At 38.9% G+C, this 23,966-nt stretch overlaps 1 protein-coding gene across 2 annotated transcripts in view; it reads right to left on the minus strand.

Annotated features, from left to right (window-relative positions):
- The window catches only part of LOC122813471 (serine/threonine-protein kinase TNNI3K), a 2,121,983-nt gene that overhangs the window by 1,401,986 nt on the left and 696,031 nt on the right, over window positions 1–23,966 (minus strand). The gene's annotated exons all lie outside the window — the stretch shown is intronic.

Below are 23,966 nucleotides of genomic sequence, written 5' to 3' on the forward strand. Positions count from 1 at the left end.
AAAGTGTTTGCAGTAACTCGTGTGTGATGAAGATACTAAAGTAAACAAGTAGTTGTTTTTCTTTTTTTAATTTTAAAAAATGTAGGCATTGCAATGTAAAAAGAGAAGAAAGACTGCACAAAAGCACATTTGATTTAATGGGCTGTAATCTTAGGCTGTTGGAGTGGGGGATGGGGTGTAAAAGTGGTCTGAATATAACAAAATATATGCAGAGTTGAAATGTTTTCTTTCACTTATGCATAGATGAATATCTAGTTTAATGCCCTTAATCTAATGACAAGTTTAGATTGTATAATTCAGACCTAGCTTTTTCATCTGTGTTCTACAGTCTGTATGGAGATGACTTGAAAAGGGGTAGACTAATTATACAAATGTTACAGAGAAGGCATGTCTGCAAAATAACTTAACTAACTTGACCAGTTGGGTGCAGCAGAATAATATGCTGATAAATACATCAGAAACTAAGCCTATGAGATTTGGGAGACCTAAATTGAAAGGTCAGTATTTAATACAGCACACAGGGATTGAAAATGTCGATTCGTTTAAGGACCTGGGTATATGGGTAGATCCAGTTTTGAGTTTTTCTAATTATATAAAAATTGTTAATAATAAGTATAGAACTAAAAAGGATATATAAAGTGTAGGAAATCAGAAGTGATGACATCATTGCTAGTTACATTAGGCACAAATCTGAGTATGGAATAACAATATGGAAACCTTCTAAGAAAACAAGCATGAGTAAACTGGAAAGAGTACAGCAGAAATATACCAAGGGCATCCATGGACGTGAAAATTTAAGTTATGAAAAACTAAAATATATGAACTTGTACAATGTCACATATAGATATTTAAGAGGAGACATTATTCAAGCATATAGGGCATTTAGAAACAACTATCTCTGAGAATGTTTGGGGTTATTAAAAAGTCTCTCACTAGTCTTATATGCAAAGCCATGGATAGAATTATCATGGAAATGACCAATAATGATATAGTAAACCTCCACAGACTGGACCAAATCCAGTTTAGTTTCATCAAGGGCAGTTCATACCTAGTCAGCCTGGTGGACTTCTTTGAGAAGGTCACCAAAGCAATGGATGAGGGCAAAATGGTTCGCACTGCCTACCTTGACCTGGCCAAGGCATTTGACACAATACCCCACTTGGGCATTGTTGACAAACTCAACAGGTTAGGTACAAACATGTATGTTACCTGGCGGATAGCCAACTGGCTCACAGACAGAATCCAGGAAGTTAAAATTGGGGAGTCCACCTCTAGAAAGAGGCCAGTCACAAGTGGAGCCCCTCAAGGATCAGTTCTTGGACCACTCCTTTTTGGCATTTACTTCTCTGAAGTCAATGCCAATGGCAATAGTCTCTGCCTGATGAAATATGCAGATAATTGCAAATTAGGAGCTGTCATTGAATCCCAGTCTGACACAAATGTTCTCCAGAAAGGGCTGACACAGACAAACAACTGGTGTTAGAGCCATGGACTAAAACTAAATACCAAGAAATGCATAATAATATCCTTCAGGAAGTCATGCACCCCTGGTAACTATCATATTGACAACAGGCCCCTTAGATCTGACTCAGTAGTCAGGGACTTGAGGACACACATAGACAGTAATCTAGATTTTGACCATCACATGTCTACAGTAGTGAGGAAATCATTCTATGTTGCGCAACTTATAAACAAAGGTATGGCGTTTAGGTCCAAGGAAGTCATTGATCCACTGTATTCACATTCATCAGAGCTATCCCTGATTACAATGCCCCCTTTGGTATGTATCTAACTGGGCATATCTAACAAATGAAATGCCCACAGAGGTTCCTCACTAAGAGAATACAGGGTGTAAATAAAATGTCCTGTGCAGACTGCCTGAAGGCCCTACCCTTGTATTCTGTCTCCTACAGGCTGTGTATTCTATCTCCTACAGGCTTTTGAGGGGGGATCTATGCCTGGCATACAGGTCATTGTCAGACCCCACTCGGATGGACCTCCTGCATATCAGCAAAACAAACAGCACCAACATTACCCATTCTAAAGACTTAAACCTTGCCTGTGATATAAATAGGACCTGCTAGAGAGACAGGTCTGTATCCCAGAGACTACACTGTCTCTGGAACAGGCTCCTCATCCATGTGAAGCAGAGTTCCTCCCTAACCCAAATCAAGTTTAACTTGGACAATCGGATGGGGAACGGGAAATTGGCAACAGGAGTGGTTTCTGTCCCAGAAAGTATAGTTTATTGGCCACTTGAGCATTTTATTTATCCTTTTCAACTTTCTGGTTTAAAAGCTCACATTTGCATTAGTTTACACTTGTTTAAGCTCTGCCTGGCAGCGTTGAGCTAAGGTAAACTATTACTTTTGCCACAAAGTCTGCTCTTCAGTTTTTCCCTTGAATCTTGCTAGTTCTTTCTCTCTTGCACTTCAAATAGCTTAATCACTTTGTACTTCAACTGTTTTTTGTAATAATTATTGTAGCACACCTAAGAGCCATCAACAGTTGTTCTTCACGGAAATACCTCCAGTACTCAGTAGTTATGACCACCCCTCCTGACATGATTAAAGGGCAGTTCTCTATGCTTTCACCTATTAACCTGGTGCACTTGGGCATTCTGAGGCAGTGTAGCAACTGTGTTATGTACACAGACAACCCTCTCCTCTTACCTCCCAACACTCAGACTTGTGAGAGATTCACTTATATCACCAGATTGGAAGCTACACACTCTCCAGCCAAGACTGGACTTGCTGGTCAAGAGGAGAAGGTCAACACCTGCACCACACCACATGGAACACATAGCCCTCCTGAACACGCACCATCACATCTCTCACATAAAAACACAAACCACACACCCACCTTCAAGGAGGCTCTCAGCAGAAATTTACCCAAACAGCAGAGACTTCCAAGACAGAAACGCACTCGACCACCACAACACAGCACAAACTACAGGACACATAGCTCACCTCCACAGTGTGCCCCTCAACCTAAGCCTCTAAGGCTAAACATCTTGCCCAATACACTAATCATAGGTGACTCAATAGTGAGAAAAAACAAATGTCCCACTCACTAGGTTGAATAAGGAGAAGGTAACAGTTAGCTGTCTATCAGGTGCCAGAATCCAATGCATAATTCACGCACTCAGGTCACTCCACAACAAGTACAAGTATGACTCTGTCATTGCCCATGTGGGTGTGAATGACCTGAGCTGCACCTCCCTGGACTACATGAAATGAGACATGGTGGAGCTCTCAGATTATGTGGCCCAGGCAGGTATGATCCTAGCCCTGAGCAGTATCCTACCATCACCCAGAATGATACCGCAGTACAAACAAAAAATGACTGACTTCAACAATTGGTTAAGTTTCTGGTGTCATTCTAAGGGGATCCAGTATCTGTCTGCTTGGGATGACATGATTGACAGACCTTGATGCTTTGCCAGAGATGGCCTGCATCTGTCACCCCTGAGTTTCTGGGTACTGGCTAAGGCTTTTGCCAAACCTATAGTGCCTTTTTTAGGTGGTGTTCCAAAGACCAAATTACCACCATAACAGCTATAAATAAAAGCAATCTGAGGGGTCATGCTGCTCAATGCTAGAAGTCTAAATCTCAAGATGCACTCGCTCAAAGCACTCCTCAAAATGGAGAACATCAACATTAGTGCTGTAATGGAGACCTGGTTTAAAATGGCAGAAAGCACCCCTGAGCTACCAGGCTATAACTCATTCCACACCTTTTGGCCCTGAAAAATGGACCGTAGCTCCAAAATCTGTGGTGTCTCCATATTCATAAAGGATATGCACACCTCCAGACTAGTAGCCCAGCATAACGCATCTGAGATACTTTAGGTACAACTAACATTGGGTAAGATGGCAATCCAGGTAATAGCCTGCTATAGGTCCCCAACCATGCCCCTAGACTCTCACTCCACATTCCCAAGCACCCTGGAATCTATCAAGATCCAACTCAACACTCTCGTACTAGGAGACTTCAACTACCCCTCCATCAACTGGGAGAACTACTGAAGCACCAATACCCTGGCCCAACGCTTCCTGGAATTCATCAGTTCCAATGCCCTGGACCAGCTCATTCTGACCCCCACTAAAGGAAGCAACATCCTTGTCCTGGTTATTACTAACAAGGGTGACCGTTGCTCTACACCAGTAGGAAATCCCTCCGTGGTGAGATCTGAACATAAACTAATCACCATGGAAATCCGCATCTCACCCATACACCACAGGCAAAGGTAACCACCTTGAAAAACTTCTCCGAAGCTGACTCTGGGCTCCTAAAAACAGAGGTGGCTAACTTCACGGCACCCATGCCAATGGAAGATAGCTGCATGACTGCCGAATCATACACCAATGCACTGTACGAACATGTACATAAATGCATGGAACTAGCCATACCCAATAGAACCAAGGTGCTCTCCTCCAAGGAAAGGAAGCCAATCTGGTGGTCCCCTGCTATTAATAAACTCTACAACAGAAGGAAGAAACTGTTGCAGAAAAAGGTGAAGTCCCAAGATTGGAAAAACTCCCTTATTAGCCTCAACAAAAAGTTGAGATCCCTCATCAATCCTCCAAAGCCAGCTATGAAGGCAGAATTGTGGCAGATACTAAAAACAATCACAAAGCCTTCTATAGTTATATCAAGAACCTCCACAGCAATACCCAGATTTGCTCTGTGTTACTGCACAATGGTACCTCCTATTCTGAGCCAACAGATATTGCCAACATACTGGCCAACAGATTCAGTGCCAACCTTACCCCCCAAAGGACCAATCACAAAACCAGAAGAATGCCAGGCACCCAGCATTACTGCAGCACAGGTTAAATCTGAATTGTCCAACACCAAGAATACAGCTTCCATGGGACCTGATAATATCCCTGGCTGTGTTCTACATGAACTACAAAGCAAAGTGGCACCACATCTGTGTGCTCAGTTCAGTCACAGCCTCACCTCAAGCTTTGTCCCTACTGATTGGCGCACTGGTACAGTCATCCCTCTCCATAAAGTGGGGAGCAACTACAGACCCTGGGAATTATTGCCCAATTAGCCTGACGAGTCTGATATGTAAAGCTATGGAACACATCATCATGGACCTGATTAATAAAGATATAGGAAATCTCCAAACTCTAGACCCCAAGCAATTTGGCTTTGTGAAGGGGAGATCATGCCTGCTCAACCTGGTTGACTACTTTGAGTCAGTCATCGGGGATGTGGATGAAGGTAAGGCTGTGCATACAGCCTACCTCGATCTGGCCAAGGCCTTTGATACCATTCCTCACTCGGGAATTATTGATAAATTTACCAAACCAGGTGTGATGCCCGTGCAATGGCCCAGCAATCAAGGAGCCTCAATCCTCACCACTAACACCAGTGAGGGGTGTCCATATAGGGAAAGGATAATAAATACACACACAGTAAAGTAAAATTTCCCTTAAGAGCACACAGAGATCACAGACAGTCTGGGACTGGTTTCTCCCTTTCTCTGCAGGTCCCCAATAGGACTCCCCACTGGCACAGCTACAGAGTCCAGATCTCAGCCTAGGCAAGCTAAAACCTCCAGCACCATCTCTGTCCAACCAATGCTTCGTGTCCCTGCCCAAGAAGCTGACACACACACACACGTTGAGATAAGAGTTTATACAACCACACAGACACTCCAGAGAAAGGCTGGCACAGGTTCTCTAGCTGTGCCCCCTTTTTCTCAGACTATACGGTAGAAATAACTGCCACTACCTAGCTAATATATATCAACTACTCAAAGGCCCTTATGAAAGGGTGTCCAATTATACTGTGCAGTATTATTATCCAAATGGTAAGTGCAACTGAACAGTCAAAACTTACTTGGAGTGACTTGGTACAGTATCACTATATACATGCAATGTACTCTTAGAGCTTAAATTATCTCTACAGAAAACAGACACAGTTGAAATGTTTAAAAATATTTAATAATAAATAATAAAAACACAAGACAATACTTCTTACTACACAGTGCTAGTCAAGAGTTCAGAGATCACAGATAAATACTTAAAATAATACAGATGAAAAGTTCTGACATCATAGAAAAACAAACTAGTCTAATCTTCCTATTTCATAGCTATATCTAAAATCCTACTTACACATAGACACAAGCAGAGTGGTGAGTTGGATGTTCTCAAGACAAATGCTCTAATGCTCTCATTCTTTCTGTCCTTAAATTGATGACACAATACCACTGATTCATTTCAGATTACATAATTTCTTTCTGGTTCTCAGGCTAACAACTCTCAGAGGTTAATAGCCCTTTTTATACATGCAAATTCTAGCCATTAACTCTGGCCTCAAAACAATAGGCAGAATGCCTTTATCTAGGGTCTATATTAGATCAGCGAACACTTAAACAAGCGAACGCTGATTGATCTACCTTATTTAAGCGAATGTTCAAAATATCGAAGCAACAGAAACCCAAATTTTTTCCTAGGGAAAGAATTTGGTTGTCTGTTTCTGTTGCTTCGGTATTTTTAGTGCTGTGGTGGAAAGTTACGGGTCGGATTCAGGTAAGTGTGCGATTGTGTGGATGTGAGTGCTAGGGTGGGTTAGGTGAGTTAGGGTTAGGGCTCGAGTTAGGTATGTGTGCGATTCTGTGGACGTGAGGATTAGGGTGGGTTTAGGTGAGTTAGGGTAAGGGAGCGGGTGAGGTGAGTGTGCAATAGTGATGGACCTTAGGGTTAGGGTTTGGGTTAAGGTAAGTGAATAGTTAGTGGTGTGTGCATAGTTTAGTGTAGGGTTAGGTGTCAGATTGTAGGTGTATGCATGTGAATGTATGTTTGTTTGGTGTGCTTGTGTTGTGTGTATGTGTTTTGGATCAGCGATTTTTTTCCCTAGGAAAAAAATCGCTGATCTGACAGTTCGAGATTGTAAGCTTTCGCTTACATAAGGTCAATCAATCAGCGTTCGCTTTTTTAAGCATTCGCTGATCTAATATAGACCCTTTATCTAGACATCTCGGCTCTGAGTTTTGACATCAAAGAATTGACTCATCAGCTTTGTTACAGCAGAGTGCACTGTTGTTACATCTTTGCGGTTCCACATTTAACACCATTTTTCCCATTTATGAGAACAAGCATGTGGCTTATATTAATATTTACAAATGACAGAATTATATACAAAATTCTATTTGGCTAGGGTGGCAGCCTTCACCTATCTTCACACTAGGCATCAACCCCTGTATCACTAGGTGCATTGCAAACTGGCTCACAGATAGAACACAGTGTGAAAGTAGTAGACTCCAAGTCAGACTGCTGACCAGTCATGAGTGGAGTCCCACAGGGATCGGTCCTGGGTCCTCTTCTGTTCGGCATCTACTTCTCAGAAGTCCAGGCAAACACAAAGGGACTCTGGCTGACCAAGTCTGCAGATGACTGCAAGCTGGGAGCCATTATTAACTCCCCAAGTGATGCAGACATCCTACAGAAAGACCTCACTGAGACCATTGACTGGTGTCAAAACCATGGCCTTAAGCTTAATGCCAAAAAATGTGTCATCATCCCCTTTGGTAAAAACTCAGTTCCCACTAATTATCACATCGATGGGAGCCCACTGAACACTGAAGGCGTTATAAGAGATTTGGGGACGCAGGTTGACAGCAACTTCTCCTTCGACCGTCACATTGCCACTGTGGTCAGAAAGTCCTTCTATGTGGCACATCTCATTACCAAGGGTTTTGCATCCAGAAAGAAAGAGGTCATCATCTCTCGCTACTCTTCTTTCATTAGACCAATCATTGAGTTTAATGCCCCATTTGGCATGTACCTCACTAGACACCTGCAACAGCTGGAGAGGCCAGAGAAGTACTTCACAAAGAGGATCCTAGGCATTAAACACATGCCGTACACGGACAGACTCAAATGACTCCAGCTATTCTCTGTCTCATATCGCCTACTTAGAGGAGATCTTTGCTTGACTTACAAAGCCATGTATGACCCAGCAATGTTAGAAATGTTACATCTAAATAAATCCCAATCCTTCCACACCACACACTCCAGAGACCTCAACCTCATTACCAGAATCAACAGAACATGCTGTAGGGACAGGTTCCTCACCCAGAGACTGCCCATGCTCTGAAATAGACTTCCCATACATGTCAAGCAGAGCACCTTGCTGTCCCTCTTCAAAAGAAATCTTTATAAGTGGATGGATAATAGAAAGTTCACCCCAGGGATCACTCCAGTGGCTCTACTTGACAGAGGAACTGGAAACTAACATCAGGCAGCACGATGCCACGGCACTTCTGTGGGCTAGGCTTGTAAAGGCTCCAGGGCCATTAACCTAGTACACACCTATGAACCTATGAACCTGTAAATGGTTCATCTTCCAAGCCCCTGCTTACACTTATCAAGGGTACCAGAACTTGTCAGAGATTTTGCATGGCTAGGCTTAAAAAGGTCCTTGTGGAACCAAAATGCTTGAATACTAATAATATTCATTTCATTGCAAAAAACAGCAGTTCAAAATCATCACAGCTGTAGAGTTTCTACCTTGTATTAAAAGACACATTCTCAAGACATTTTACCCAGTTTTGATACTAGAAAACACAATGCAACTGTGGAGAGCCAGAAGAAATAAAGTAACATTAAAGTACTGATCTTATCAGACTGCACCTGTTCTCCAATATCAAAGCGTAAACAAGCTGGCACTACAGAGAACTTTTTGCTGCAAATCCCATTACAACTGTAAGAACAGCCACTTAATTAATAAGTTAATGTTATATGTTATCATATTAAAAAGATAGTTGGCTAAGATGTTAATGATGTTAATTTTTTTGGAATATGATATAGATTTTCAATGTTTGCATACTGTAGTAATCAAAGTTGAATTGTTTGTATACAAGGCATTAATTCCCTTTTGTGCTCTAACATATTCTTGGCAGCAGATGGTGAATTAGCAAATTATACCTAATCAGTTAATTTGAAAGTACTGTAACAGAAGGATGTTTTCTTTGTTTTTTTTTTTTTCATGTCATTTGATTTAAATTCTTTGCTTGTTAACATGAAAGACAGCAACCCTGGGCCACTGTTTAAGATTTTTGGAGTGAAAGCTGTAGGGTTTTGTTGCCATACTAATTTCCCAGGGTAGGAATGAATGTGTGAAATGTCTAATGAATAAAATGATGAGCTCGTAAACTACAAAGATATTTCATGAGCAGATTATTATTAACATTATTAACATACACAGATTTGTCAAATAAAATTCATGTTCTGCTAGTGCTTGCTCTGTGAAAATCAAGTGCTCTCACTCCACAATCATTTAGCATTTTTACCTTGTTTACATGAATAATTTAACATGCAAGAGTATTTCCTGTCATAAACTGCCCAGAAAAAGGCATAGCTACCCTTTTACAAGACAAAGAAAAGAATTCCAGTATACAATGTAAAACTGACACTAAACATAGGACAGCTACCCTTTTCAGCATATGGGAGCCTGCTTATAATGAGTCTGCATAAAAAGAATATCACCCTCCAAATCAGTAGCCTATACATTGTTCTATAGAAAAAGGACAGTTTAGGCAGCATAACACTATGATTTGTATAACTTAGTGACTACTACAGTAACATCATCAGCATGTAACCATTACAGTAGATAATCGATTATCCAAACTAATTGGGACCTAGGGTACTTCGGATAATCAAACTGTTCAGATAATCAAACATACATTGAACTGGATTAAAAACTTATAAAAATCTTGTTTTTTCTGCCTGCAGGTAATACACGTTTCAACCACTCAGTGATTCCAGTGGACAATAAAGAATATTTTTCACACACAAGTGGGTTACCAAAAACACACACAAGTGAATATGTATAACGTTTATATATTCAGACTGTATGATTTTTCCTACCTGAAAACTTTGGAAGGCTGCATTCGGATAATTGACTTCAGATAATTGATTCTCTACTGTATTAGGATGAAGAGAAAGTTCTAAACTATTTTAAGAATACAGTCAGAGTAAATGAGACTAACTACTGTCTGCTGCTATAAATTTTGGTCATAAAGCTCTATGGAACTCATTGGATAATGCTTTTGCAAGCATGCTAAAATATTCTAGCCTGCTACTAATATACAAGCATGAGTTTCACTTTAGTTGGGTTAACTATCACATTCAAACAGTGAGAGTTTTATGCTGACCTCATAGTAAAATACTTACATTATAGTTTTACTGTTGCTGAAAGAGCTGTTCTGTACTTTATGCAAAAAAAAAAATAATTAAGAATAATGAAAACAGATGATTGTTGGAGAGATCTATTTTGGAAATTCAGTGTTTGTTACACATTTCAGCACATTACAAGCAGGTTACTTTGATATTTGTAAAGCAAACAGGCAGTGAATTTCTAGAGGTGCTATATACAAAACACATTTCTATAGATTTTTATGATTTTCTTTAGATTGAAAAGGCCAGAAAAATAGCATATTTTGGAATTCCTAAGATTCATAAGTCAGTTATTAATTCACTACTCAGATCAATTATTTTTTCTAGTTGAATCAAAAGTAGAAGCACCATTAGCAATCTTGACCAACAATGTACTTACAAAGTTTGTACAAGGAGCAAAATCCATTTAAATAATCAATGGTATTTTTTTGAAATTATGTAAGAAAGGAGTTTTTTTCAGTTGAAGATTTCACATTCATTGGATTAAAGGATTTATTCACAGCAATACCACCAAAATATTGGTTTAGAAACCTGTGTGATACAAAGATCCAATGGACCTATTAGTGTGAACACATCTGCGTTATTCATAGTAATTTCCGGAGCATGCGAGATGATTTCAAGCTAATGTGCATCCTACTCAAGACTGTTCTGATAGACCCTCACCAGCAGCCATAACCTCCATTCCCACTGCCCAGCTGTGCATTCTAGACAGCGAGTTTGCATGGCCACATAAAATATGGAACCCTGAAGGAGGGGGTCTATGTAAATTACCTTCCTGACTCGCATCACAATTACTAGTACTTGCATAGCATGAGATTCATAAACACCCAAACTACACAAGTAAGAACAAGAACAGGAATCCAAAGATCACAAGGATGTGAGTCACATCTATGTCTTCAATGGTAGGAATGTACACAGGGTGAATTGGATCCACTACACCCAGCCATGTAGCTTGTGGACATAAATAGTGGTAACGTGCATATGCATATGTGTGTGTGTGTTTGTGTGCATGCATGCATGTGCGAGTGCGAGCATGTGTGTATACTTGTGTGTACATGTGGATGTGTGTGTGTGTTTGTGCATGCTTGTGTGTACATATGCATATGCGTGTGTGTGTGTGTCTGTGTGTGCACATGTACATGTGTGTGTGCACGCATGTGTGTGACTGTGTGTGCTTATGCATACATGTGTGTGTGTGTGTTGGTCAGTGTCTGTGAGTGTTCCTTCTTGTGCTGGTAAGTGGTCTGTGATTGTTCCTCCTTGTGCCGACACTACAACACAGGTGTCAGGTACTCCACCTGCACAGTGGAGCATTTCATAGTCATTCAAATTCTTAGGTAATGAGATGTTGCCCTTTATGGAATCTGGATGACTATGAAACAGTACCTAGAACTGCAGTGTCGATCACTAAATTGTTTCAGGCTAATTTTCACTGCAGTGCTATCTTCTGTTAATCCAGTCCTTTATGTGAACTCTTGGATTTAGTATTTATTTATTTTTTATTACCATTTAGTCACTGGGAAAGTCCGACTGGATACGTGCCCATTTTCAGCAGAGGACTAGGGAGAAAAATTACAAAGTATAACAAGAACATTTTAATAACAATAATTTTACAGTCTTCAAAAATAATAAAAAAATCAGAGTTTAAATAATTATACCGAATTAGACATAATGTGAAAATATTGGTTAAGAACAGAGACAACTTATATGACATTGATTTAATATTTAGATAAATTTTAGCTAGTTTATAGAGAAATTAAAGGTAAGTTAGTATAATAAAAACAGGATTTGCAATTTAAAGTGAGAGATTAGCAGGCTTATGGTATATTTAGAGAAAATGCCAGGGAAGAGAAATTGATAGACGTAAGGAAGTGAGTGAAGAAGGGAGGGTAAGGAGATGTAAGGTATGAAGAGATATTTGTTCACATTTAGGGATATCGTTTACCCTGGTGTTGAGCAACAAGAGAGCCAACGTTTGGCTGTGAAGACTTTCAGAATGGTTTTGAAGGATTGGAGGAAGAGTATTGACCTGATAGAGACAGGTAAGGACTTCCAAGCCTTAAAAACATTGTATGAGTATGGACCACGCCCAGCAAATTTGATAGGTTAGTGGACAGAGAAGAATTTTGGTCATTGGATAGTCATGACTAATTGAGAACATAGTTACTTAGAATGGTATATGATGTTGGACAAGCATATGAATGTTGGATAATTGTATAGGTAGGAAGAAGCTGTGTATATGTTTGTTGATGGGGTTGTTCTTACCAATTTAGGCTTTTTAATGCTATATAGTGGTGGGTTCTAAAAGGGGTATTTGCTACAAATTTAGCCACTTTATTATTACTTTGGTTTTACTTTTTGTGATGCTTGGAGGTTATTAAGCGTGGGATGTGCCATAATGTAATGAAGGGAGAAGATAAGTAGTGGCACTTGCAGTATTAGAACATAGTTGAGAACGTTTTTGGCTCTATAAAGCACCCCTAGTTTTTGATTTGTGTACTTTTGTATATGGAGGTCAAATTTAAGATTATCATTTAGTATCATACCTAATAAGTTGTTATGAGAAGTGACTTCAATGTCTGTATTATTAAGGCAGAGCATTTTATTTTATTGTTCATGAGAGAGGTATTTGAGAAAAAAAGAAGCATTTTTGTGGGAGGCTGAGCATAAGTTGTGAGTCACAAAGCCATGTTTCAGTGACTGTTAAAGGTTCCTGAGTAATTTTTTGGAGATGTACCATGTTCTCAGATATGCAAATGAGCATGAAGTATCTGCATATTGTATTAGAGAGGCCTGCTGCTTGGATATTTGTGGTGTTGGTGAGAATGTTGAAGAGTATAGGACCAAAGATAGAGCCTTGTGGTACACCAGTGGTGACTGGGAGGTATGATGAGAGGGATGTGTGCTATTTTACTGACTTGACACCTATTGGAAAGGTAGCTGTTGAACCATACAAGAGTGGTCTGAGATAGACCAAGTAAAGACATTTGAAGTAGATGTTTGTTGTGACAAACTGTGTCAAAAACTTTAGCCAAGTCTAGGAATAAGGAAGAGACTAGTTTGAATTATCTCTAGCTTTGTTGACAGCATCTAAAAAGGTTAGAAGTGCAGTGTTAGTGCTATGTAGGGACAGGACCCATGTTGTGTGGGGGATAGGAGTTCTTCCTGCAAGAGATAGTTTAGCAATTGTATTTAAATACATTTTTCAAGTATTTTGGAGAGGAGCAATACAATTGCTATTGGTCTAAAGTTACTAATGTCTGTTGAGTTTCTTCCTTTGTGTTGAGGGATAACGTGTCATTTTATTTTTCCAAAGAAAGGGAATATAGGATTTCTAGACTGATTTTTTTGTAAGGATTAAGACAGGATAGGCAATGCTGTTGGATCTTATTTTATGGTACTCACCTGGAAAGTCATCAGCTGACGTAGGGCATGGTTTGAGTTTAAGAGTTATTTTAGATAGGATGTGGGCACAGGCTGGAAGGTGAAAGTGGATGTGGTGATATGTGGCTTTATGGCAGTTCTGGAAATTAGATGTTGGGGAATCCTTGTTTAGAGGTGCTATCTATGAAATAAGAGTTAAATTCTGTTGTAGTTTTTAGGATGGACTTTTGGCCAGTGTGTAAGATTTCTTTTGTTAGAAAAATGTGCATTTGAATATATGAGAAATGCTAGTTTAAAAGCAAAGTAGTATATAATGCATTTTATTCTATTAATCATATAGCAGGGAGGATTAATTCATGTTTAAATGTAAAGTAGTTTTGAAACTGCAGTGTGGCTTGAAGCAAGCTGACCTTCGATCCTGGCAGATGCTAGCTTAGCAAGTTTTAATGTTTATGCTTTTTACAAGTGATTATCTGCTGGGTCAGGAAATTAAATGTGCGAAATAATGAAATCTTCTGCTCTTTCCTGCTGGGATGATTTGGTCTTGTATATGTATTACTGAGACAGCATGCAGCTGGTGGGAAAGTGTAACAGAGAACAAAGATGTGTATTAAAAGACTGAATCTGCTATTGTATTCGAACTGATATGAAACCTTGAAGAAGTAACTTTACAGAAAGACATTATGTCTGACCAGGTGGATAGCAAGGCCGTATTGTTACCAGAGGAAAACTTTTTTAAAATATACAGCATCAGCAGTTTTTATGAATAGAGGACTGTAAGCTAAAGTGATGTAGATGCCCTGTGACATACCACGTCAGTAAGGTGGGCACAGCTTGAATGTTAAACCTATATAAAATTGTGTGCTTCCTGTTTCATGTTAGACAAAATTCTGTACTTGTACGTTTTTTTGCCTCCTGGTGTACACTAGTAAACTTTTGAATCTGAACCTCCTGTGTATTGAATTCTTGATTTTATTTAACATCTTTAAAGGCTGATCAGAACTTTTTCAGAGTTGTGTTTACTTGTTGTTGTGTCTTTCAGCTTTTCCCGGTTAGGGGTCGCCACAGCAGAACTCCGGTCCGCTAATGATTGGCAGTAGATTTTTACATGCCGAGTTGCCAGCTCTGACACACAACCTTTAATGAAGGTACACCCATTCACGCACGTCTCCACACAGAAGACGCTCTAGCTGAGAATCGGACAGGACAACGTCTTACTGTGAGGCAGAAATGCTACTGCAGCACCACCACCACAGTTAGAGTTGTGTTTACTATTATCCTGAATGCTGTTATAGCAGAGTTTTTTTTTGTCTTCTTTTATTTGCTTTTTAGTACAATTGCAGAGCATTGTGAAGTTTTTGAGATGTTTTGATGTTTTCGATCACTGGCTCGATAGCAAAGCATGCTCAAATAACCAACGATTAAGTTGTAAAAACACAGGTTTATTTAGATACTTGTAAGCGCTTTCGAAGGGGTCCATGCCCCCTAATTTTGACATATATAATCAAATAATAGTAGCTCATAATTTTAGAATGTATGCATGTTGTCAGTTTTTCTTTAAGAATGTAACTGGCTAGATTAAATTGATTTATTTACTAATTTACTCATTTATTAACTGGCCAGTATATAAGTATGTGGTTTTTGATAATTACTTGTCTGAAGAAGTTGGGGCATGGACCCCTTCGAAAGCGCTTACAAGCATCTAAATAAACCTGTGTTTTTACAACTTAATCGTTGGTTATTTGAGCATGCTTTGCTATTGCGCCAGTGATCGAAGTTTTTTTCTTGAGTGGTTTATTTTTCATTGTTTCTGTTTTGATGTTTTATATTTTCTCTCTATCTTGCATTAGCATTCTACTCTTTTGGGATAATCAAATTGCTTTATTTGTTTTAGTCTCTTCCAGTTATGAGGTGCGATGCTATTTAACATACTTAGTAAAGTTGTACTGAATTAATTTATAGCATCGGCTAAGGGGAGGATTTTTTAGGGTATTCAAGTTAACAGATGATAGGGTAGTAATGAATATTTCAGGGTTAAATTTGGATAGGTAGTAACAACTGCTTTCTTTAATAACATTTTAGATGCCAATAACTTTAAAAAGTGACAATCTGTGTACACATAGTAAATGTGACAAAAGAAGAAGAAGAAGAAAGAAAACACAGTGTTAATGAACAAATGAACCCTTGAAATGTATTTTGATTGTGTTTTTGTCTCACAAAGAATTGTGCAAAGAATTCTTCAGATCAAACTAATTCATGATACACTATCTAATATGTCTTAATATTAGAGCATATTTAATCCTTGTGTTATCATTAAGGTAAGACAAGCATCTAATTCAATTGCCAAATTAGTAATAGCTCAGAGTTAATTTGACAAAACCAAGGAGAAAATACAGTTCTCATATTTATAAAAATATACATGACCCACAACTAGGGCCACTGAGGAGGTAATGATGCTGGTACTGCATTATACTGATGCTGCTGGTACTGTATCACACTGATGCTGCAGGCACTGCATCACACTGATGCTGCAGGCACTGCATCACACTGATGCTGCTGTTACTGCATCACACTGATGCTGCTGGCACTGCATCATACAGCTGCTACTGGTACTGCATCATAAAGCTGCTGCTGGTACTGCATAATACTGCTCCTGCTGGTACTGCATATTACTGCTGCTGCTGGTACTGCATCATACAGCTGCTGCTGGTACTGCATCATACTGCTGCTGCTGGTACTGCATCATACAGATGCTGCTGGTACTGCATCATACTGCTGCTGCTAGTACTACATCATACTGCTGCTTCTGGTGCTGCATCATACAGCTGCTGCTGGTACTACATCATACTGCTGCTGGTACTGGATCATACTGTTGGTGCTGGTACTGGATCACACTGCTGCTGCTGGTACTGCATCATACTGCTGCAGCTGGTACTGCATCATACTGCTGCTGGTACTGGATCACACTGCTGCTGCTGGTGCTGCATCATACTGCTGCTTCTGGTACTGCATCATACTGCTGCTGCTGCTGGTACTGCATCATACTGCTGCTGCTGGTACTGCATCATACTGCAGCTGCTGGTACTGCATATTACTGCTGCTGGTACTAGATCACACTGCTGCTGCTGGTGCTGCATCATACTGCTGCTGCTGGTACTGCATCATACTGCTGCTGCTGGTACTGCATCATACTGTTGCTGCTGCTGGCATTGCATCATTCTGCTGCTGCTGGTACTGCATCATACTGCTGCTGCTCGTACTGCATCATACTGCAGCTGCTGGTACTGCATATTACTACTGCTGCTGTCATTGCATCATACAGCTGCTGCTGGTATTGCATCATACTGTTGCTGCTGGTGCTGCATCATATAGCTGCTGCTGGTACTGCATCATACTGCTGCTGCTGGTACTATATCATACTGCTGCTGCTGGTATTGCATCATACAGCTGCTGCAGGTACTGGATCACACTGCTGCTGCTGGTACTGCATCATACTGCTGCTGCTGGTACTGCATCACACTACTGCTGCTGGTACTACATCATACTGCTACTCCTTGTACAGGATAAAACTGCTGCTGCTGGTACTGCATCATACTGCTGCTGCTGTTGGTACTGCATCATACTGCTGCTGGTACTGGATCACATTGCTTCTGCTGGTATTGCATCATACTGCTGCTGCTGTTGGTACTGCATCATACTGCTGCTGCTGGTACTGCATCATACTGCTGCTGCTGGTACTGCATTATACTGCTGCTGCTGGTACTGCATCATACTGCAGCTGCTGGTACTGCATATTACTGCTGCTGCTGGCATTGCATCATACAGCTGCTGCTGGTATTGCATCATACTACTGCTGCTGGTACTACATCATACTGCTACTGCTGGTACAGGATCACACTGCTGCTGCTGGTACTGCATCATACTGCTTCTGCTGGTACTGCATCATACTGCTTCTGCTGGTATGGCATCATACTGCTGCTGCTGTTGGTACTGCATCATACTGCTGCTGCTGCATTATATGGATGCTGCTGTTACTGCATCATACTGCTGCTGGTACTGCATCATAGTACTGCTGCTGCTCGTACTGCATTATACTGCTGCTGCTGGTACTGCATTATACTGCTGCTGCTGCTGGGGATGTCCTATCCCCTTACCATCTTGCTGCAGCAGCCTTGCAAGCTCATAGGTTATTGCCTATGGGAGGTGCATGCATATTTCCTCACGTGCATGACTTCTCAATATAGTTGTATACCACTTGCAGCATAGAGCTTAGCAGGTTTGTTATTGTTGGTGTTGTAACAAGCCTAGGCAGCCCCACACCAAAGGGTGAGCCAGTGTAAGCTGATCACTCCCATGCTTCTCTGTCCCTTCAGCACCAATACTGCTAAGTGAACACTGATCTTCCAGGGAGTACTATGGGCTTTATCCCTGTGTGCCACAGGGTCAGTTTGTTGGCTAATGGATTTCTGTACTGCTGCATACGTAGGACACTCAGAGTAATTGCAGTAGATTTTTTTTTTTAAATCCGGTCCATTAAGATACTAAGTAAAGGGAACTCTTAAACAAATGTAATTTTCCCTTTTTGGGGTTCTTTATTTGAAAGTTCTTGGCTTTTTTTTAATCCAGAAGACTGCCATGCAATACAACATATACATATATGAATATATATTAAAAACGTATTTTTTTAGACAGAAAAACTGAACAGTTCACTTACAAATCTTAGAAGAAGCTATTAAGCAAAAAATAGAAAAAATGAGGTAAGTAGGTTACAAAATCTTAAATGAGCAGATGAAATTTATAGTATATCTAGTATTAGACTTTGTTCACTTTCCCTCAAGCAGTCATAGTGTTGAAATACAGTTTACAATTTATCTTCACAGTATGTGCAAGTATTGTTTTTCTGGAAGATATTCTCTCAGTTTTCTAGTAAAACCACTCAGTATTTTTCAGTTCTAATACCTGTAAGAAAGTGGTCCTATGTACCTGGGACCAGTTTAAAGAATGCCTTTTCATCAATGGTCAAACAAAATCTTGGTCTTTCTGCTGTGATACTATCTTCTTAATTACCCCTTAGTAGAGTGCGGACTTCAGTGGGAGATGTTGTTTAGTACTATGATACCAAATAAGAGAATGCATAGTAACATTTCAGCTCTGCTATTTATAGGCAGCTATTTAAAACCCATTGACATGTCACAGTTTTGAGTGTACTTGACAGCTAAACGTACATAGTGACAGATCTCATTTTCTTTGACTTGCAAAATTTGTATATTTCTACTGGAATGTTAAACAAGGGAAGGGGAGGGCATACTCAGTTTGTGGGATAAGCACCTTTCCAACAGGTGGTTGGGAACAAATGTGAAATATGTTGTAACAAAGCTGTAGCTGTGGAAGTGCTTTGCTTGCTATTTTATCTGGATAAATGACAAGATAGGTCTATTAGTATGATATTTTTTTTGTTTTGCTACTATATTGCAGTTATCATTTATTATGATTTGGTCAAGTTGTTAACTTTCATGATGTAGCAAACGCATTATGTTGGATTTTTGGAGAAATAACTATTAGCTTATTGGCAGTCATCCAGCTGTTTACTTTTGAGCAGTTGTCATGTGTTTGTTAAAGTCCTGGAAAAGTTTTCCTAGAAATTAGCAATAAGAGATCACCATAATATGTAACTATATTAAGATTAGGCAGAGCATATATCATTTAAAAAAGAGAAAAGGAGGGTACCTAACAGAGATCCATGTGATATGCCTATTTATTCTAGTTTCTATGTCTAACCAGTGCTTGCTACTGCAGAACCACAAAAACGATGTGTTCAGTGAACCACGTGTCCAAAATGTATACTCCTCCATTTATTTAAAAATAAAAAAACAATTATTTGAAGAGCTTTCATTTTTTAGTAATTTATAGACTCCTTCATAAAGCACTCAGTTCAAAAGGAGCTCCCTTTTTAAAAAAATCACAATTATATGATGTAATATAGCTGCCTGGTCTTAAAAGCATGGAAAAATCATTTGTGCCAGTTAGGAATATGTTAATAGTGTTTTACATCAGATATGTTGAATCTGTAATACAGAAATGTACTTTTGTTAATGCCAACGTTATTACAAAAATTTGGGAATGAAAATGTATTTTTAATTCCATATTTGCTGAATATATATATATATTCATGTTTTTGTTATTTTGAGTTAGCTTTTATATGTGATACTTGAAGAACTGGTTATTTATGGTTCTTGCTGTAGACATGAAAAGTTCTATTTTCTAAATAATTTTTGACCTATTTGAACATCCCTGAACCAAAGTAGATTTTTTTAATATATTCAGCAAAAATGAGTGGTTAACAGTCACATTTTTTAGTCTCAAATGTTCTTGTCATTTTTGGTCAGTAGTAAGAAACGGGTCTATATCATGTAGTCAAAGTGCCGTAACTTCGACTGACATATGTCCGAATAAAAACACAATGGACAAATATAAAAATTGTTGTATGCAGGGGACGAGCCCCCCCTGCACCCCCCCTACTTAAATATACCAACTACAGGATCGCACCACATTGAAGTGAATGGAAACCTCCACTTATGGAGATTTCCATTCACACGCTCGAACATTTACAAATACGAACATATGGTCTTGACCATATGTCATTCGAAATTGTAACTGTTCGACTACGTGATAGGAACCCGTAAGAAACTTGTCATTCATATTATTGTAGACAATACTAGAAGATGTATAGCTTATCAAAGAAATCCATGCTACTGGTCACATAAAACAGAATAACTGTAATGTAGTCAAACATTTAATTACTGAGCAGTTTTACAAAGAACTTAGTCAATGGAAATAGATTGGATACTGGCATAAAGTCATTACATTAATTCTGTGACAGTATTTTTGGTAAGGGACTTATAACTCTAAGTTTGAAAATAGTAGGGACTAAGCCAGTAGTGACCGATAGACTGGAAATGTTCACAAGTGGCCTTTTAATGGTGTTTGCAACCTTTCTGAAGAAAACTGGGTGAAGGTTAATTTATTTTGTCCCAAAATATGTTCTTAAATTTCCAAGTTGTTCTTTTATTTCCTTAGTTGATGTCTGCCTAAAATAGAAGGCAGATCAGAATTCGGGTACTGGTAAAGTGTGTGTGTGTGTGTGTGTGTGTGTGTGTGTGTGTGTGTGTGTGTGTGTGTGTGTGTGTGTGTGTGGAGGGGGTGGTGGCTTATTCATAAGATTGGGAGAGGAGTGAATTCTGTAATCCTGTGCAAAACTATTGCTAATAAACTTGGCTGCTTTCTGTATATTTTGCATCTGTATTTTTCCTGTAAGTTGCCTTATAGTTTTCCAGAAATATGTAGGAGATAATGAGAGACCTTTCTTTCCTTCTGAGATAGGCAGCCTTAGTCAAATTGGTGGCTATTCTTAAGTTCTAAAAATGTTTTATGAACCTTATCATTTGTGGGATCTTACTTCATTAGATTTTTTTAAACTTGAGTTTATCTAAAGGCAAAAAAAAATGCCTGTCAATCTTCTCCTGGTTATAAGAAATAGTGAGTCCTGCAAATATATCAGTATATCTGTCAATTGACTTATTGCTATATTAAGGTCTGTTTCATTATTTTTTTTGGGGGTTTGCAGCAATGCTACAAGACATTTTAACCACATAGCAAGATAGTTTCCATTTTCTCACAATATGTAATCAAAGAACTTGTAAGGCTTTATTGTAAGGGATTCATTACAGGGATCCCCAGCTAGACCTATTTACATAACACTTTTGACCTTTTAAACATTGTAAATGTTTTGAAAGGCAAAACTTGTGGTTGACAGGAACAGTACAGACTCTTAAGTGCAATCATTCTTGAGGACAGCAAAAAAAAAATAACAGCCAATGACTTTCAAGGACAACAGCTACTTCACAGGTAATTAAAATAGATATAATCTAATGGACCATTTCTATGCCTAGCCCAAATTTCCAATTTCCCTAAAGCACTGCCTGGTTAAGAGATTTCCCTAAGGTTTTACAGTAGGCAAATTAAGTTTGAGGGACTCAAACCCTATTACATAGGAAGCAACTTGTTAATAGCTCATAGACTCAGTCACCTGACCATCTACCACACTAATTCATATAATTAAATAAAGAAATCAGAATGATATAAATGCATAACTTGTCATTAAATATATACATTTAAATGCCATATTTCTGACTCAAAAACTGTAGCTTTGTTTACCTCTTTGCTATAAATTGATTTTGCCCACATACTTTTATTACAAGTATTTTCCCCGCTAAAAGCAATCTGTGAAGAACAGGTAATGTCCGTATGTATTTGATTTACTGAATAGCGCTAACATACTTCTCTTTTGTGGTTTTGAAACTCATTAGTATGAGCAGGATGTTAACTAGTTCAGACAGAAATCTTGCTTATTTCAAACCTTTTCATTTTAAGACTTGAATGCATCTAATATGATCCGTGAGGATATCATTTTATGTTCTTGGCATTTCTTACAGAAGCAGAGAAAAAATGAGCTATTGTAATTAGCAATGTGTATGTAAAGCATTTTAACAATTATTTAGTTCAACATTGCTTCATTTTCAAATACCAATGCCTATTAAATGTCTGTTTATGGTATAGATCCATTGGTTTACAGGTATACTAGGCTGTCAGATGAGTAGACCATTAGGAACATAGCCACTCCAGTTCCTCCAACTGGTTCCATTTGCCCAACAGGGTCTGCTGTGCTAGATGAGGGGTAAAGGTGTGGATGCCCAGCTACTCACCAAGAATGGATTTAATGATAGTCAGTCTCCAGAAACCTAGAGTGACAAACAGCACCAAAGGATTTGAAGAAATTCAGGAAGCTATCACCAATAAATTTACCATTGTCTAACTGGCAGCACACATATTTCACAAAACAGAGGGTTGAGCTGGTTCAATGAAAAGACCTGAAGCAATTTTCAGTCTTGGAAATAATGTTTAGTTAGAAAAATACTGAAGGAGCTGTTGGTTCACACATTTTTCTAAAATTCTGAAAGGGTGGAGAGAAATGTAAATGTTTTAAGTGTGATGGGGGCCTGCCCTTTTGAAAAGGCAGAATAAAATTCCTTTTCCTAAATTGTCCAAATGACTGGAATACATCTTTGTTTGGAGGATCTACTAACAAGGATTGTAAATGACTCCTGGAACTATCTGCAGACTTCAAAAATTCTTGTGAAAGAATGAACACAGCTATGGAGACAGGTTTTATATTTTTAAAGTGCTTGTAGGCCAGGCCTTCATGAATTGAAAGGACAGTAAAAAATACACAACTCAGCTAATGTGGGAATGTCTGTGTTAGGAGTTTTGAAAAACAAGTTCTGGAAAATATTATAGAAATAGTTAACAAATTGTTATGTAGTTTATTTTATTTTAAGATATGGAAAGGGTGAAAATGTTTTATAGTATTCCAGATGAAGGAGTTGATTGATGCATTTCTAATGCTCTTGTTAGCATGTTATGTGTTAGTCATTATGATAATAGGTCTTCTAGTTAGATGCAATGGCAAGATTAATTTCTTATATACAGCCTTAACTTTTACAAGGTTGAATCCCAGCCTATTATTGTGGTAAAGAGCCTATAGCTAGTCGATATCCAAATATATTATGTGCTTTCTCTATATACAATTGAACATCTTCCCATATGTCTTCTCCCTGTGCAAGGATTTCCTTTCTAATTTTGGGCTTTAATACATTTGGAAATGACTTTATGTAGCTAACCTAGCACAATCCTAGCGTCAGGCACATGACTAAAACTGGCAGATAACTACAAGTTCTTCATTTTAGTGTTTCCCAAAACTATTCATTGCCTTCCGTCAGAGAAATTTAATTTTTAATAGATACTTGTGTTTCTAGTCACTTTAGGCTGCAATAGTTTATTGTACATCACTAATCATATACAGTTAGTTTTAGACTGAATGAAGAGATTATAAAGGTCTGAATGGAGGGACGATAAAATCAGCAAGCAACAGAGAGCAGTATAGCTAGAAATTAAGTTATGCTCAAGTACCTTCATGAGGTGGACCTTGTTTTTACAAAACCTCACCAAAACAACACTGATATATAGATTGTGTTTTATATAGAATATTAGATGGGCAGAGGTAGGTTAAGACAAAATAAAAAGACAGCTGGATGTACAAGTCCCAGGGTAAAAAAAATGCTCAATCCTGGTAGGTGCACTGTTGCCAGGACTGGGAAAAAATGACTGTGTAGAATCCTCAAGACATGAAAACATTACTACAATGGGGTTAGACCAGGCCCAGGGCAGGATGGCCCTCACCCCCGTTAAAGAAGGAAGTAGCACTCCACAAAATACACAAAAACTGACAGGCTAAAAAAGAGCCATAAAGATGACAGAGTGAGGATAAGA

Source organism: Protopterus annectens, chromosome 10.part0 (assembly GCF_019279795.1).
Source record: "Protopterus annectens isolate FY-2018-M chromosome 10.part0, PAN1.0, whole genome shotgun sequence".
NCBI classification, from domain to species: Eukaryota; Metazoa; Chordata; order Ceratodontiformes; family Protopteridae; genus Protopterus; species Protopterus annectens.